Here is a 17544-nt window from a genome sequence, read left to right as displayed (position 1 = left end):
AGTAACATAGGTTAAGTTAAACTTGAAGAATTGTTGGGAACTGACAGAAAAGAAATAGTCAAAGTGACTGGGCATTAAATATACATGTTCAAGTTGTCAATAATAATCCTCTTGCAAAGTGATTGAGTGGTCTCCTGATTAGGTTACCTTACTAGCTTGTTTCTTTTGTTTTTTTAGCTAATCATAGTATTGAATGTATATTTGTCTTATTCCTTTGAGGATCAGGCTCTCATGCCAGTTTCACAATATCCTTCATTTGTTGCAAAGTCTCTCCAGGTTGATCCTTTTCAGATATATTTGGGATATATTCAGTTTAACAAAGCCCATTTTACCTAAACACAATATTAACATCCAGAGGCCATTTAGTTTAACCTAACAGAAAGAATGAAGTAGACGTTTGGGGGAAAATCCTGGCCTAATTGAAGGCATTGGGAGTTTTGGTGGAGTAAAGATTTCATCCATGATGTTTGGATTATGTATTTTAGAACAGACAATCAGTAAAAATTCAGATGAAGGGGCATGTTATATATCTCAGATTATTTGCACACATAAGAAAACAACATTGCATTAGTTCATACTCAGGTTAAGGTATTCTTTACTACCATGAGGGCTACAAATAATTTTTCTGGGTAAGTGAAGGCTTGGATGCTCTAGAATCTATTTGATTAGACATACCAATTGTTTAAATGATTTTGATCATGATGTAGATAGAGAAACATCAATCACTATAAAGGGAAAATAAAAAATACCTGAAAAAATAGCATTTTCAGATCTCAAAATTAGGACTGTGTTTTTCAAGGGAATCTGAAGAATGGATAGGATCATCAGAAGCCAGACCAAACATGTTTGGGGTTATTTTGAAATAGGTACTCCAGATTCAGTTGAACATTTTCAGAAAATTCATTCCATACTCAGTATGTGCTGTGAATTTTGGGAGGACACAATTATTATTCATATTTAGCAGATATATAATCCCTGCTTTAAGTGCAAATCTTAGTGCAACCTTAACTATGAAGTCTCTGTTGCAAAACTGAGTGTCTCAGTTAGCTGAAATGGACACTGATAACAGTAAGGCAATCCTGTGTCTTGAATTACAGTGGTGCTTCACTGGGGGGAGGCTTCCATTTATGTTTTATTTTAGGCCCTTGACTACTATTTTTGTGTAAGACACAGACCAGGATGGGGAACAGATGGAGGAGAAGCATAAAAGTAATTCTGAGCAAGAAAAATGAAACCAGCGGGGGGGGGTAAGCAGTCTTGAAGTACTTTTCCTGTTCATTATCCACGTCAGATGAGCTTCTCAGAGCTATGGTAGCTCATGTCAGCTGTCTGTGTCAGTCACAATACTGAGACACAGCTTCCAGCAGCTAAGCAGGACAAAGGAAAAACAGTATCAATTTCAAGTCCCTCATTGTTTCCTGGCCAGAACAGCAACTGCTGGCAAGACAATCAAGTGTCACACTTGTAATAGTGCTTTGGTTTTTTTTAAACGTTTAATGAGATCCATGCTAATAGGTAAAGCAGCTGCTCCCTCCAATGAGTCACATATCTGAAACAAAAAGAATCTTGCGAAAAGTGTGACAAAAAAGACGTGAGTCATGGATTCTGTGATTTTCACATTACATTTTTTTAAACGTATCCTTATCTTAGTTTTGAAAGATTTTTGCATGCATGTGTGTGGTTAAAGCTGGAAAGAGCTTGAACCAGTTTCTCTTAAGGTGTTCAATCAGACCCAGGTCTACATTAGAGGGTAATTTAAATCAGCATACCCACACCATTAGAGGACCAGACCAGTGAGCCCCCAGTGAGAACTGTAATTCCTCGACAGGTATTGAGGTTCCCCCTCCTCTAAAAGTTAAAGAAACAAAGTTCTTTGGAAAGAGTTAAATCAGATTTACAAATGTCAGCTGTGATAGCATATCTACCATGTTCATATCTAACCACTTGTTATCTCAATTCTATTATTAAGCTCTGAAAATATGATTAGCAATTTGGAAGGCGTGTAATACTGTAAGACTTTACAATTACAAGAAAAACACAAGGAAGATGAAATGCACTGGGAACCCATAGGAAGAAGTAGTTTGGTAGATTTTTGGAGATAAAGTTAACTCACTTCTTGCAGCATTTAAGTTACACTATTTGCACTGAGATGGTAAATGAAGATTATTTGGGTTATATAATGCCTGTGACATTTGACTTTTCTTTTAAAAAAAACCCTATATTTTCATGACTATTACCCCTTTTCACCATGACAACCCAAAAAACTGCCATGATTAAAGTCTTCACCATAATGTACTGTAGAAGTACAAATCATAGTAGATACTGTTGTGTACAGTATCTATCCCACACTAGAGTACTTCTGTGTTTGTGTGAATCAGCAAAGAAAAAATACTTGTTGTTCAACAAATGTTTGTTTTCTCCTCTTAATGCATTAATTTTTTTAGATAAAAGACAGTAGAAGCATTTTCTTTAAAATAAAATCAATGCATTTACTCATGAACTTCTGACCTTTATATCTAATTCTTTCTAAACTTTCTGATTTCCTTGGAGGGAGTATCTGTCTTGCTTTTAGCAAGAATTCTGTTAAACAAGAAGCAAAAACCACTCACAACCAACATGTATCAGTTACTATGGAAAATACCTAATAACAAATAACATTGATAGAGGTATATCTAATTTATTTAAAATTGGAAAGGACGAGCTGAATTACTTTTACAAGACATTGGGGCTGATCCTCAGCTGGTGAAAATCAGCATAGCTCTATTGACTTCACTATGAGATCTGGCCTATAGTCTGAAAAATGTACTAGTAGAGATTATGCACCAAAGGTCTGCTCAGTGCAGGCAAGAAGGCAGGTTAGGAGGAAAGGGAAGTAGTCTACAAGACTTGTTTGTTCTATCTGGACTTCCATGGCTGCCCTGGCATAATTTAGAGCAACTTCAAGACTGCTCTTAGTTCTTCTGGCTTCTATGGCGACTGTTATGCAAGCCAGTGATCAGACTGCACTACCCTCCTACTCCCAGAATGCCCCCACCATTCTCTCTACACAGGAGGTGGCATAGAACTGGCACAGCCACAGCTAAAATCAGGTATATGTTTGAGTTGTTTCATAAGACAAACTGAAGTTTGAATAGTTCTAAAACTAAGAACATCTTCATTTAAACCATTAATCTGAACCCAAAATTTGACTGAATGCCTTATCCCATGTCTTCCTTTCTTACAATATGTTTATGGGCAAAAAATTAACACTAGAAAAGATAGTAAGAGAATACAGTTGTGGGCAGTGGAACTAAGAAGTAGTAAGTACTGTTTTACACCAATCAATGTTTACCAGGGCATCATGGTCCTTTGAGCCTACCGAGGGCTCAAATATCCAGAGTGATATCCACTCTGTTTTCAAGGCTGATTGGCAAAGAAGTGCCACATACATAATAGGTGAGTCCTACAACTGGTCCAAATACATTGTGATAAATATACTCATGCAAATGTATAGTGTTAGTACTTATTAGTAAATATTAATCCTTTTAATCCTCTTTTCTTCTTTGTATATTAAATTCATTCACATATTAACTATTCTCCCAAAATCTTTATGGCATTAGTAAAAAGTGTATTTGAATAGTCAGACAAGAGTTTTGATTTATAACCTGTGAGTGACCTATATTTAGGAATTGCATTTGATTGAGTACTGAACTGTATTTCATTATGGCTGGTGCCTCCAAGTCTGTGGGAAAACAGATGTCCAGGAAAACTACCCCCGCAAACTACTAAAAGTGTCTACAGAAATATAAACAGGAGTTGGTGACTGATTGATATTGCAGATTTTTCTGAAATGCTAAAATGGGGAATCCATTAAATTATGCTTTCTAACTCAGTGGGAACTGCTGGTTGTCCCAGCTACCAGTAGTAATGACCGGTTTAGAATTTCCTTTATCTTATGAATCAAGTAAAGTATTTTTCCTTCCAAAAAGGGGTTTATTTGTCTCATACCCTATAAAAAGGACAGAGGTTTTGGAAATCAGGTGGGGAGTGCAAGACTGCCAGCATCCCACTAGTTATAGAGAAGAGAGACGCAGAAGCTAGCTCTTTACTTAACACCAAAGGATAATGTATCAATTTTTTTCTGTATTCTATATAGTGTTGTGCTAATGTGTGATTGTCAAATAACAGGCTCAAAATTGTTATTGAATTAAAACATGCAACTATAGATTCATAGATTTGAAAAGAGATCATGACACCAAACGTGTCAATTGGTACAGAATGCTCCCTCCCTCTCCCCTTAAGAAGAGAGGATCTCTTCTTACTTCTGATTTCATTTCAATAAAATGGAAGAGCAAATGCTGAATGTACTGTAGTTTCATCTTGGATTTACAACCCAAAGGTAGCTTGATATGCACACATGCAGCCAAGCTAACACCACTGGCCCATCGGAAACTGTCAAATCAGGGAAAATGGGAGCTAATTTACCTCTTCCATGATCACATTCTCTTCAGGGCATTAATGTAAGTCAGTTTTGTTGTGAAGGCCAAGAGATCAGAAGAACAGGAAATTGCCAAAAGTATCTAGTTGATTTAAAAAAAAATTACTCTCTCTCTATAGTATATGAGTTTAGTGCTAAAAGTTCAAGTATGATTTAGTGAGCTCAACCAGGAATGCACCCAGAAATGTACACTCTGGATGGATGTTTTTTAAAAGATCTGCTCTAGTAATTATTTTGGGAAGTTCTATGTCTGTGTTATACAGGAGGTCACACTGGATGATCACAATGGTCCCTTCTGGCCTTAGAATCTTGAATTTATTAACTTATTTTGACTGCCTTCAAGAGCTCCTCTTACAAGAGGGATAGTATGTTAAGAATGAAATGAAGTGCCTCAAGGTTTTGCTAATCATACTAGAGGGCTCAGGAGACTCCTGGTCAGCCAAGGAACAAAAACAAAAAAAACAGTATTTTGACTTTCCCATTGCAGAACTTGAATACTTCTGTAGGAAAAGAAAGCAATTCTAGTGAATATGTTGAAGCACAAAGTACCTCAAATGTGTCTACAATCTTGGGGCCTTATCCAATGGCTGTTGAAATTGATGGGAATCTTTCCATTGGCTTCAGCGGGTTTTGGAGCAGGCCCACTCTTATTAAAGACATGAGAATAAAGCCTAAAATAATTTCAAATAGAGTTGGTTGGAAAAAAATTAAATGGGTGTTTGTGATGGGGTCTTCACCCCACAAAGCCTGCAGGTGGTGAGGTTGGCCAATTAACCATACAAGCTGCACCTGGAGGAGAAGGCAGGCAGCAGGAATTAATTAGATGAGACTCAGCTGGATGAGAACAGGAGGGGCCTGTATGTTGCCTAGGAGCTCAGAACAGAAAGGAGCTGCAGGGATGCAGTCACTCCCTGGAAGAAGGGAGGTCTGTGTCTAGCAAACCCAGAGATAAGGGAGAGTCAAAAAGGTAGGAAAGGCTCAGGGGAAAAGCAGCGAGGCATAGGCTAATATGGACCTTGGGTGCTGGAGAGAGGGTCCCTAAGCTGGAAACTGGAGTAGCGTGTGGGTCCGGGTTCTCCTAGCAGCCACTGAGGACATGACTAAAACCAGGCAGTGGAGAGCAGACTGCCTGGGACAGTTTGCCCCAAAACACTTTGATAGTCCTGGAAGGGGAGCACCATAGTGACCTGGGCCAGAGAGCCAAGTCACAAAGAGGAAGCTGCAGCTCCTGGAGAGAGGGGCTGCAGCGTGAGGGAAGACGATGGGTGGAGAGGGGGCAGCACGTGAAAGGAGCTAATCCCTGCAGTGGCCAGGAGGAGGCACCCCTAGCAGTGAGTGGACCCTGTGATAGTCTCATTTCATCCCCCCCCCCCCAAATATTTGTGAAATATTTTGGTCCAAATTTGTTTTTTTTCCTCCATTTTCTAACATAAGAATGTTGATTGAGGGGCAGTTTATTTATGTGTGTGTTTTTTTAAACTCCTCCTTCATAAAATTCATTTCCAAAAACGCACATGATAAAAGATAAACCAATTTGAAAGCCAGTTTGGTGACAAATGTCCATGTAAAGAGTTTGAAAATTTCAGTCAGCTCTTATTTCAAACGACCAAAAGTTACTTCAGTGTATATCTGTTTCTTCATTTCCCTAGGAGCTTTTGATTCTCTCCTGCTCAGTTTATCCCCCCAAAATGTTAAGAGGAATAGTAGAATGCACAAGCTCTTTACATGCAATCCTGCTTTCAGAGTTTTATCTTACCCTTCATATTTTTAAAAAGCATCAGTGACAGAGGCATCTGACACACACGTGTCTGACAAATAATTGCAATAGTTTGCATCATGAGTCACAGTCTCAGAATTAAATAAAGTAGAGTGCTGCAGCTGCTGCTGCTACAGAGGCTGCCCCTCCCTAGTTCTGGGCGGGTGCCTGTCTGCTGTAGCTGGATTTTTTTTACTAGGTTTTTTCCTTTGAGAATTTGAAAGGTTTTTTTTTCATATTTCATCTCTGCTATTGCAGCTGTTTATCCTGATTGTAAAGCAAATCATTTATAGTAATCTTTTTTCCTTGTTTATATTTAAAGGTGGAATTCCCGGCACTGCTCCCCACAGTTTTCTCCTATACTATTCAAGATATTGTTTTCTTCTTTAAATCATGTGCATTTTAGCCTCTAATTTGTGATTTTAAGCAGTCTTCCTCGTTCTCCTTGTCCTAAAGGAAAGAAGGAAATGAAGGAAGGTGGACCTCCAGCAAAATTTGTATCAGCTGATCTTACTGTGCCTCTTAGTGATATGAGGAGCAGGGGTGTTTGTCTGGTTTTTTCCCCCTCCTTCCAAACTTCTCCAGTGCCTCCACTTGCCATTATCGCTTATGAGGCCTAACTGAACTGAAGTAGAGAATTTCCAAAGTTTAATTCTAGCACGTATTCAAGCTTTATGGTGTGAGAGATTCTGCAATTTGATCTGTGCAGGCAGGCCTCTGCACCCTTGCAGACCACCAGTGACTTCAAAGGGACTCTGTGTGGGCAGATCAGATTGCTGGACTGGGGACAAAACGTAATTTGTTTGAATTGAAGTTGGATTTGGTTTCATCAGGGAGGTTAGAGCTGGACCAAAGGAAATTAACTATAGGAAAAAGTGTGGAAGACTTAAGAGAAATGGGTAAATAACAGGTGCAAAATGAATGTACTAAATCTCTGACAAGAGTTTTAAATGAGAACACTTTGCATATTAGAAAAAATAATTTTATGGAAACACCAATACACACACATTCATTCTTGGCCTCACTAATTTCCCTCCTCACTAAAACTCCACCTCCAGTCCAGGACTGGCTTAAAGGGGACTCCCTCTTTTCTGCTAAGTAAAATGTTCATCCACCCCCAAAATCACTTTCCCTTCCTCCAATTTCAGGTCCATCCTATCTGAAGTCACTCATAATTCTGTGCCTTCCTACCTTCCTTGATGGCTTTGCTCATCTCTGCCTCTTTAAGTAGTGCTCAAGTGGGATACAGCTTCAGAGAAGCAAGGTAAGACATTTACTCACATTCCCAGCCAGAGGAAGAGGACTACAGCCACAGATGTGCATAGAAGAAAAGATTCATGGCAGCAAGACTTGTGAAAGAAGGGCTGGGGAATGAAAGGCTAGGGGAGGACTCAGGACCAGCCTTTAGTTTAGACCAGTTGACAAAGTCCTACAGAATTGAAGAGAATTCTATTTTAAAAAGTCTATCCAAAGAATATCACCCTCTGTTGTATTAGGTTTTTAAACATAAGTTTTTAGAACTGGTTCAACCCTTATTCAATTCTAAGGAAATCTACCCTAAGTGCAAGTGTGAGGAGGAATAATAGAGAAAGGGCAGAGTATCACCACCAATAGAAAATTCTTTAGAGGAAAAGTTTGAAATGAAGTAATTGTGGGATTCAAGAAAGGATGCGGGGGAGGAAGAGGGGGAAAATCAGCGTTTTAGGTTGAATCCAGAATAATACAGTTAAAGAGTCAGGGTGAAATTCTGGCCCCATTTAATGTCAAAGGCAAAAACTTCCATTTGCTTCCATGGGGCCAGATTTTCACCGTCTTTGTCCATCTGAAACCTTTTTCCAGTAAAAGATCTTATTGTCATTGGAAATTAGCATTACTCTATGTTTTGGTATCAAGTCAGTATATAGGCCATGTCACAGTTTCAAGGTTAACTTCACTTTTGACCCCCTTCCGGGGTCTCTTGAGGGAACCCAGGTAAGGTTTTAAGCTTTCCAGCCATCATTTTTCTTGGGACAGAGACTCTCCCATCTCTCTCTGTGTGTAGGCTTAGGCATGCAGTTCCTCTGCACCTCACTATGATACCGCCAGCAAGCCCCTCTGCTAAAAGGTGCTGTTGAAGGGTTGCCACAGCTCTGACAGGAACTAAAAAGAGTGGGAGGTGATTAAGGTGAATCACTTAGGTTGTAACCTATGCTTTGCTTTCTCTAAGGGCTATGATCAGTGTATTGCCAGCAGTTAGTGGTTACCACATAATTCTTTCTAAGCCAGCACATTTTTTCTTAAGGTAAAAGCATTACAGAGACAACATATAAAAACAGAAGTTCCTATGCACATGCTAAAAGCTTACCAGACGTCACCCATCAGTCTTTTGGGGCCTTTGTAGGCCAACATCATTCCAACCCTTCCACAAGGTTGGGGGCCTTTATACAGAAGATCACATCCATTTCCTGGATCAGAAAGAAGGCATTGAGTCAGTTTAGAACCAGCCGTTTCATATAAAAAGTTCTTTGTTCGTTCATCTCTGGAAAACCCAGTTTGAATCTATATCTGCAAGTGTCTCCAGGGGACAGTACCTCCTGGAAGTATTTATCACCCCCCACTGTTTTTAGTTCCTGTCAGAACTGTGGCAACCCTCCCTACCTCCTCCCCCCCCCCGGAGTTGCATACAATCTCTGGCATGCAGTGATACGTAAGCCATTCATATACTTAATACAAGACGGTCTCAAAGATATTGCATGTGGTTACAATAGCTCATAGACTTTAAGGTCAGAAGGGACCATCATGGTCATCTAGTCTGATCTCCTGCATGTTGCAGGCCATAGGACTTCACAACCCATTATCGTAATAGACCCCCAACCTCTGACTGAGTTACTGACCTCCTCAATAATTATTTCAAGACTTAAAGTTATAAAGAATCCATTATTTACACCTGTTTAAACCCGCAAGTGACCTATGCCCCATTTTGCAGAGGAATGTGAAAAACCCTCAGTCTCTGGAAATCTGACTCATGGGAAAATTCTTTCCTGACCCTGCATATGGCACTTAGTTAGACCCTGAGATGTGGCCAAAACCCTCCAGCCAGACACCTCAAAGTATCTCAAAGCCCTTCCTATCTAGTGTCCTATTACCAGCCATTGGAGATATATCTGTCAAAAGCCACAAGGCTGATTAACGCTAAGGGAAGTAGAGAAACCAACCACCACATGTTGCACACTGAATATTTGCTGCCTCTATTTTTAAAACAAACAAAAAAAAAACTGAAATTTTTTCATTAGAACACAGGAATATTTTGCTGTTTGCATCATTTATCACTAAACGCACTTCCAGTATAGTCAACATGATTGCTGTTCTACTAAAGCAAATGTCTCATTCAACATTTCTGAGAATGATGCCACTAAGTGCTGCTGTAATCAGCTCTGGCTCCCATGAATACAAGTGAATCTGTGCATTGACAAAGTTGATACAATTCACATACACAAAGGCATTCATGCACAAGAAACCCTGGGGGTATAGTTTACCTGAATTTTAAGGGGCTCTGTTTTCACCACCTGTGGAGACTCATACTGCTCAGAGCTTCACACTGTGAAGCTCTCCAGAAACACTCCTATGCACTGAAATACAAACAATTCTCTTAAAGCAGAGAGTAACTGATGGCATCATAAAACCTGGAAAATAGCTTATATACTGTATGATAGTTTATCCATCTCATTGTATTCGCAGCTCTGACTCAGGACAGGGCTGGGGCTGAATTATTCAAAGGTTAGAAAGGAAGGGGCCCCAGCGGAATCATGTGCACAGTGGTCATCATCCTGCTGTGCTCACTGAAAACCATGGCAGGGCTCCCACTGACCTCAATGGCACGTGATCAGATCCTGTGTCTTTGCCTCACATCGTGCTTTTAGTTCCTCCCTTTCAGGAGGACTACATTTTTACCCACAAATTAAAAACAAACAGATAAATCAATGTTCTTTGTGGTCCACAAACACACCCTAATTAGAGTGAATCAGTGTGATGGGCAGTTTCAATGCAGGTTCATTTCCCCTATCTGACATGGACTACACAGGCCAGGTAGGAAATACCTTACCTTTCCACATTATACACATCAAAGAATAAATGTTTTTTTCTGGTGCTAATGCCTGTGGAGGTGAAGTGTTGACTGTGCTGTTCCTGAAGAGCCAGAGTGATTGAAAATCATTTCTTTCTACCAGCATAAATGGGTTGATGGAGCCAGTGATATTTATCTGCCCTGATTCTGTCTCTCTTTGGATGGAGAAGTGTAAAATGAGCTAGTGAACTTGTGCATAATGGGTCTCTTCTAGTCTAGTGAACATGAAAAACATGAAATGTAAATGATGGGTGATAGACAAGTCACATTAAGCACAGCTTCCAGGTATTTACCACTGAGTGGAAGCTGAAAGGTACAGTAATCGTTCTGTGAGGAAAACAGAATTTCTTGTGTACAAGAGAGTGCACACTGAAACGTGCCAATTATTCTTTGTTGGATTATCAAATTTCCCTTCTTCCATACTGTCTTTCTAAAATATTTGTTCATCAATTAATATGTGATGAATACAACAGTCCTTTATCAATACATTGCTCACTACTACTTACTCTTAAATCATTAATTGTTTAGATTGTAAGTTCCTGGGGTCTGGGACAGTCTGCTACTCTGTGTGTACAGTACTTAGAACAATCGGTTTCTATTTCTGATGGACTCCTAGGCATTAGCATGATACAGATAAATAGCCTGGGACATACATAAAACTTTGTTTGATTCCAAAATATTTCCTCCTTATTAGTTTTATCATGGGTCATTAAATATCCTGGTTCACCATATCAGAAACCAAGCTACATAACTACCCGTGGCCCAGCCAAAAATTAAAACGTGGAACCCAGCAACTACAGGAAGCACCCTCCTTTCTTGTGCTAAATAGGTCCACAGATAAAAGTCAGATTTCAGACCTTTGAGAAGTCTCTAAACTATTGATATGTGATACGGCAGGGTAACATTTTAGTACTGTCTTACAGAACATTTAAAAAAGAGGAAAGTAATGGGTCTAATAATGGACCTAGTTAGGGAATAAAATTACTCCTCTGTGTATTTACAGATCAGGTGCCAAGTCAGTAACATTATTATTACTAAAATTTGGTAAATATAGACAACTGGATGCAGAAGTATTTGAATAAGACTGACTGAATAGTTATGAAGCAAGACAGATTGACAAAAAATAAATGACAATGCCATTATAAATTATTATAAATCTATGCCCCTTAAAACATTCCTGCATTTAATTAAATTAGTCTTCTCCACATACCAGTGAGGCAGCTAAACACTTATTATATTTAGTTTATACATGGGGAAGCTGAGATAGAAAGATGAAGTAAATTGAGCAGGACATCCAGCAATTAGAAGAAAAACTAGGATTAGTAGTCGGGTTGTCATGACTCCCAGGTTCATTCTCCGACCATGAACCATAGTCCTGTACCACGTGCTTACTACAGTGCATGTCATGTTTCTCTCAGTTAACCTTATAAATCCATAGCGCACAGCACTGTAGATACTTAAAGTGCTATATAGGATTTACTGTTAATAAGATTTTCATTTCTACAAAAAAGAATTGTATCAATCTTTTTCCCCTTCAGTGAAGTATTGTATTCAGTGCTGAATATCAAGAATTTGCTAGGGCTCCCAACTAGAATCCTGTTTAACTCATGATTTTCATTTGTTAAGAGCCATCTTTATCAAAACAACAACATTTTCCTTTTCCAAACCCTTCTGTTTGGTCACAGTTGAGAACATTATTTTGTGATTTCATGCCCAAAGTGTTTGCAAAGATAGGAAGTGGTGTTTGGGGCTCATGCACAAATCGGAAGGAGGGAAAGTCTTTTTGAGAACTACAGTATCAAAACTGCAAAGTCTCCTGAATGAGCATCCTCATAAGAGGAGCTTTTCTGTTAGTGGATTCACCCAGCCAAATGACTTGGCAGAACTAGCAAAGGAAATATTTTAAAGCCATGTTCCTCTAGATATAAGGAGTGAGTGAGTTGTCTCCTTCCTCTCATACCTTAGTGACAGTCGCAAATGACAACTGGGGTGTTGCTTCAGCAGCTACTCAGACAGTTTTTTAAACAGTGGTAACAAAACGCTATATGCGTTCAATAAAAGATTTGACACTGCAAAGAGCATTTGAAAGCTGGTGAAGGGGAACACAATGACTGAGGGGATGTTTTGGGTACAGTGTCATTTCTGATGAAAATTGGAAGCTAAATCAAGCTCTGATGAAAAGGGTGGAATCACTGCAAAATACAAAATATAAGAATTATTGTAGATCAGGAGCAAAGGAAAACTAAAGAAAAGAGAAACTTATTTTTCAGCGTGCTTTACAGAGTTCGTTCAATTTAATTGTGGAAAGAATACCTTACAAAAAAGGATGTTCAATCTCTAGACCCGAGAACTCAGATTATAATGTGTCGCACAGTGATAATGAGGAATAAAATCTGAAAAGCAGCAAGATCTAAAGATATCTAGAATTTAATGGATACCATGCTGGAATCTTTCCACACCATATACTGTAGGCTGATTTAGAGGACAAGTTTCAATGCTGTTTAAAAAAAAAAAAAACCACAACTCTGTAAGCTTGGTATGTTTGTGACCATCATTTTATGCTGCAAAACTTAAAATGAGCAAGGACACATTTTAGTCTCATTCTCACAACACCTACCAAAGTGAAAAAGTTAATTTGAGTAAAGGTAGAAGAATCTGAGAAGGAAATAAGTTGTGGTCTCCTTGCCCAATAGCCTGAGATGTTTTCCTGCCCCATTCTGCTCTCCCACTGCCTGATTCATAGATTCTAAGGCCATAAGGGACCATCTAGTCTGACCTCTGTATAACAAAGGTCCTGGAACAGCCCCAAAATAATTCCTTTTGAACTAGAGCATCTCTTTTTTAAAAAATCCAATCTATTTAAAAATTGCTAATGGTGGAGAAGTCAGCATGACCATTGGTAAATTACTCCAGTGGTTAATTACCCTTATTGTTAAAAAGTTACACCTTATTTCCACAATGAGTTTGTTTAGCTTCAGTGTCCAACCATTGGATCTTGTTATATCTTTGTCTGCTTGACAGAAGAGTTCATTATCTAATCTTTGTTCCTGTGCAGGTACTTATAAACTGATCAAGTCACCACTAAACCTCATCTTTGTTAAACTAAAACAGATTACGCTTCTTGAATCTATCATTATAAGCATGTTTTCTAATCCTTTAATTATTTGTGACTCTTCTCTGAACCCTCTCAAATTTATCAACATCCTTCTTGAATTGTGGACACGAGACTTGGACATAGTATTCCAGTAGCAGCCCTACCCAGCACCAAATAGAGAGGAAAATAACTTCTTTACTCAAGAACTTCTTGCTTCTTACCCCTACTTATACTTATCCTAGGATTGTATTAGGCCTTTTGGCTGCAACATCGCACTGGAAACTCACGGTCAGTTGACTATCCACCAAACCCCCAAATCTTTTTCAGTCACTGCTTTGAAGGATAGTCCCCCATCCTGCAAGTATGGTCTACATTCTTTGTTCCTAGATGTACATTTAGCTATATTAAAATTCATACTGTTTGCTTGCACCCAATTTACCAACAGATCCAGATTGCTCTGAATCAGTGACCTGTCCTCTTCATTATTTACCACTCCCACAATTTTTGTGTCAGCTGCAAACTTCAGCAATATTTTTTTTCCTCAAGATCACTGATAAAAATATTAAACAACATACGGCCAGGAACAGATCCCTGCAGCACCTCACTAGAAACACACCTGCTTGATATGTTTACAATTACTGATGTGTGCGGTCTCATACACTTTAAAGCCAGAAGGGACCATCATGATCATCTAGTCTGACCTCCTGAATATTGCAGGCCAGAGAATCTCACCCACCCCCTGCTGTAATAGACCCCTAATATCTGGCTGAGTTACTGAAGTCCTCAAATCAGGATTTAAAGACTTCACATGACAGAGATTCCACCATTTACACTAAGTTAAACCTGCAAGTGAATGTGCCCCATGCTATAGAGGAAAGCAAAAAAAACCCCAGGGTCTCTGGAAATCTGACTTGGGGGAAAATTCCTTCCATCCCAACCCCAAATATGGCGATTAGTTAGACCCTGAGTATGTGGGCCAGACACCTGGAAAAAATTCTTTAGAGTAACTCAGAGCCCTTCCCATCTAATGTCCCATCACTGGCTGTTGGAGATATTTGTTACTAGCAGTCACAGATACATGCCATTGTAGACAGTCTCATCAGACCGTCCCCTCCATAAATTTATCAAGCTCTCTCTTGAAGCCAGTTAGATTCTTTGCCCCATTACTCCCCTCAGGAGGCTGTTCCTGAATTAATGCCTCGGGTGGTTAGAAACCTTTGTCTTGGTCCTCCTGCCTATACTGTTTTCCTCCTTCTGTGGGGAGTGGGGGTGGTGGTGTCATCTTGTCCATGCTTTTCTCCTGCCCTGGGGTAGGATGTCTTCCTGCTCAACCCCTCTCTCCTTCTGCCCTGTAGCAAGTGAATGGGGGTAGCTGTCTCCCTCACAAACAAAGACAATGCTAGATGTGGTGAGAAGCTGCAGGAGAGGAGGGTGGGAGACAAGCCTCTACAACCAGAACATGCCATAGGAGCCAGGCGGAGGCAGTGAAGCCTACTTTCTTTGGACAAACAAGCTTCTGTGTATCATACAAGTCTGAAAATTGTGGTGGTCCCAGCCACAAAAAAACCCTCACCACTGTTCACAAGTAGGTAACTGCTATGTACAGTTGCTTCTGTGGTTTCCAGAATATAACTCTGAAACCTGTACCAAATCATTAATATAAACGTGAATTAACTGGCCTAGCATTTCCGAATCCAATGTGTAACCTTGGGGGACTACAGTTTACTTCACTGCCCTTTTCTTAGTGCCAAAAAACCCGCAACTCCTATAGAAAAGCACATGGACACCCTGAATTCAGTCACTGAGGATTTTCAGTCAGAATCACACGGGGTCAATCTCCCCACAATCAAGTAAAAAAAAGAACAAAAGGAATGAACTTCAAAATGAAGTACCAACTTTATAAAATCTTATGATAAAGAATCATTATAAATAGTAATAAAAACAACTACTTCAACTTAATTTCTACATCGTAACATGGCTACTTTCTAATCCCCATACATTATCTTCAGTCAGACCTAAATAAAGAAAACAAATTAAATCTAAACAGGTCAATCCCCACAGAAACACACCCAAGAAGAAACTCAAGAGTTCCCAAAAGTTTAGGTTGAGTTTACCTGAGTCTCAGTTAAAGTCTCTGATCACCAAATCTGATATCACACAGTCTGCTGAGTCATAAGCACTGCAACAACATCTTCCCTCTATTTGCTTGTAGAAATCTTTAGCTGGGACCTATGCAGTCTCTTCCTCCTCCTCTGCTTCAATCAATCAATCACTCACTCACTCAGTTAGTTAGTGTGCTAACCAATTAGCCAACCACTCAGTTAAGCATATGGAACTGAAAAAAAAGCCTTCTGCAAATTGCTTCAGAGTTAGGGAAAACAACCTGTTTCCTGCTCCCATGGCTCAGCTTCTCCCAACCCCACAGTGCACAAGGCCTTTGTAAAGCAGTTGCCATGACTAGTTGCCCTCATGGAGTCTGAGTCCAGTAAAGGCCAGGGAACTATTCAGCAAACCCAAAACTACCACACTCAATTCCAGAAACTTCTGAGTGTGGAGTGCTAATTGTGCAGTTGCCTAGCAACAATGAACCAGATGCAACTCATTCCTACAACCCTCCCGCCCCCAGTAGATCTCTTAAAGAGAGATCTCCCTGTTATGCACGTGGGATACACCTGCACCTAATCTCATCCTGCACATATATCTAAAATATATCACTATATGTGAACATATCATAGAATCATAGGGCTGGAAGGGACCTCAAGAGGTCATCTAGTCCAGTCCCCTGCACTCATGGCAGGACTAAGTAATATCTAGATCATCCCTGACAGGTGTTTGTCTAACCTGCTCTTAAAAATCTCCAATGACGGAGATTCCACAACCTCCTTAGGCAATTTATTCCAGTGATTAATCACCCTGACAGTTAGGAAGTTTTTCCTAATGTCCAGCCTAAACCTCCCTTGCTGCAGTTTAAGCCCATTGCTTCTTGTCTTGTCCTTGGAGGTTAAGAACAATTTTTCTCCCTCTTCCTTGTAACAGCCTTTTATGTACTTGAAAGCTGTTATCATGTCCCCTCTCAGTCTTCTCTTCTTCAGACTAAATAAACCCAGTTCTTTCAGTCTTGCCTCATAGGTTATGTTTTATAGACCTTTAATCATTTTTGTTGCTCTTCTCTGGACTTTCTCCACATCTTTCTTGAAATGTGGTGCCCAGAACTGGACACAATACTCCAGTTGAGGCCTAATCAGGGTGGAGTAGAGCGGAAAAATTACTTCTTATGTCTTGCTTACAGTACTCCAGTTGATAAATCCCAGAATCATGTTCGCTTTTTTTGCAACATCATTACACTGTTGACTCATTTAGCTTGTGGTCCACTATGACCCCCAGATCCCTTTCCACACTACTCCTTAGTCCCTCCTAGGCAGTCATTTCCCATCTTGTACATGTGCAACTGATTGTTCCTTCCTAAGTGGAGTCTTGGCATTTGTCCTTATTGAATTTCAACCTATTTACCTCAGACCAATTCTCCAGTTTGTCCAGATCATTCTGAATTATAACCCTATCCTCCAAAGCACTTGCAACCCCTCCCATCTTGGTATCGTCTGCAAACTTAATAAGTGTACTCTCTATGCCATTATCCAAATCATTGATGAAAATATTGAACAGAATCAGACACAGAACTGACCCCTGCGGAACCCCACTCGTTATGCCCTTCCAGCATGACTGAACCATTGATAACTACTCTCTAGGAACGGTTTTCTAACCAGTTTTGCACACACCTTATAGTAGCTCCATCTAGGTTGTATTTCCCTGGTTTGTTTAAGAGAAGGTCATGCAGGACAGTTATCAAAAGCCATACTAAAGTCAAGATATACCACATCTACCACCTCTCTCCAATCCATAAGGCTTGTTACCCTGTCAAAGAAAGCTATCAGGTTGGTTTGACATGATTTGTTCTTGACAAATCCATGCTGATTGTTACTCATTACCTTATTATCTTCTAGATGATTGCAAATTGATTGCTTAATTATTTGCTCCATTATTTCCGGGGACAGAAGTTAAGCTGACTGGTCTGTAATTCCCTATGTTGTCCTTACTTCCCTTTTTGTAGATGAGCA

General features: G+C 39.7%; 1 long non-coding RNA gene across 2 annotated transcripts; it reads right to left on the bottom strand.

Annotated features, from left to right (window-relative positions):
- On the bottom strand, nt 1-15832 carry LOC137166311 (uncharacterized). Of its 2 annotated transcripts, XR_010923638.1 has the most exons (4): nt 15544-15832; nt 9749-9841; nt 8578-8677; nt 1-1367 (listed from the first exon to the last, which is right to left on the bottom strand). It is a non-coding gene; the product is annotated as an uncharacterized lncRNA (long non-coding RNA). The 2 variants fall into 2 exon arrangements; XR_010923639.1 differs by lacking the exon at nt 9749-9841.
- Between the last annotated feature and the right edge of the window lie 1712 nt (nt 15833-17544).

This window comes from Emydura macquarii, unplaced genomic scaffold (assembly GCF_026122565.2).
Source record: "Emydura macquarii macquarii isolate MOO-44397 ecotype Brisbane River unplaced genomic scaffold, CSIRO-AGI_Emac_v2 contig_2834, whole genome shotgun sequence".
NCBI lineage: Eukaryota > Metazoa > Chordata > Testudines > Chelidae > Emydura > Emydura macquarii.
This window is presented reverse-complemented; position numbering and strand designations above follow the sequence as displayed.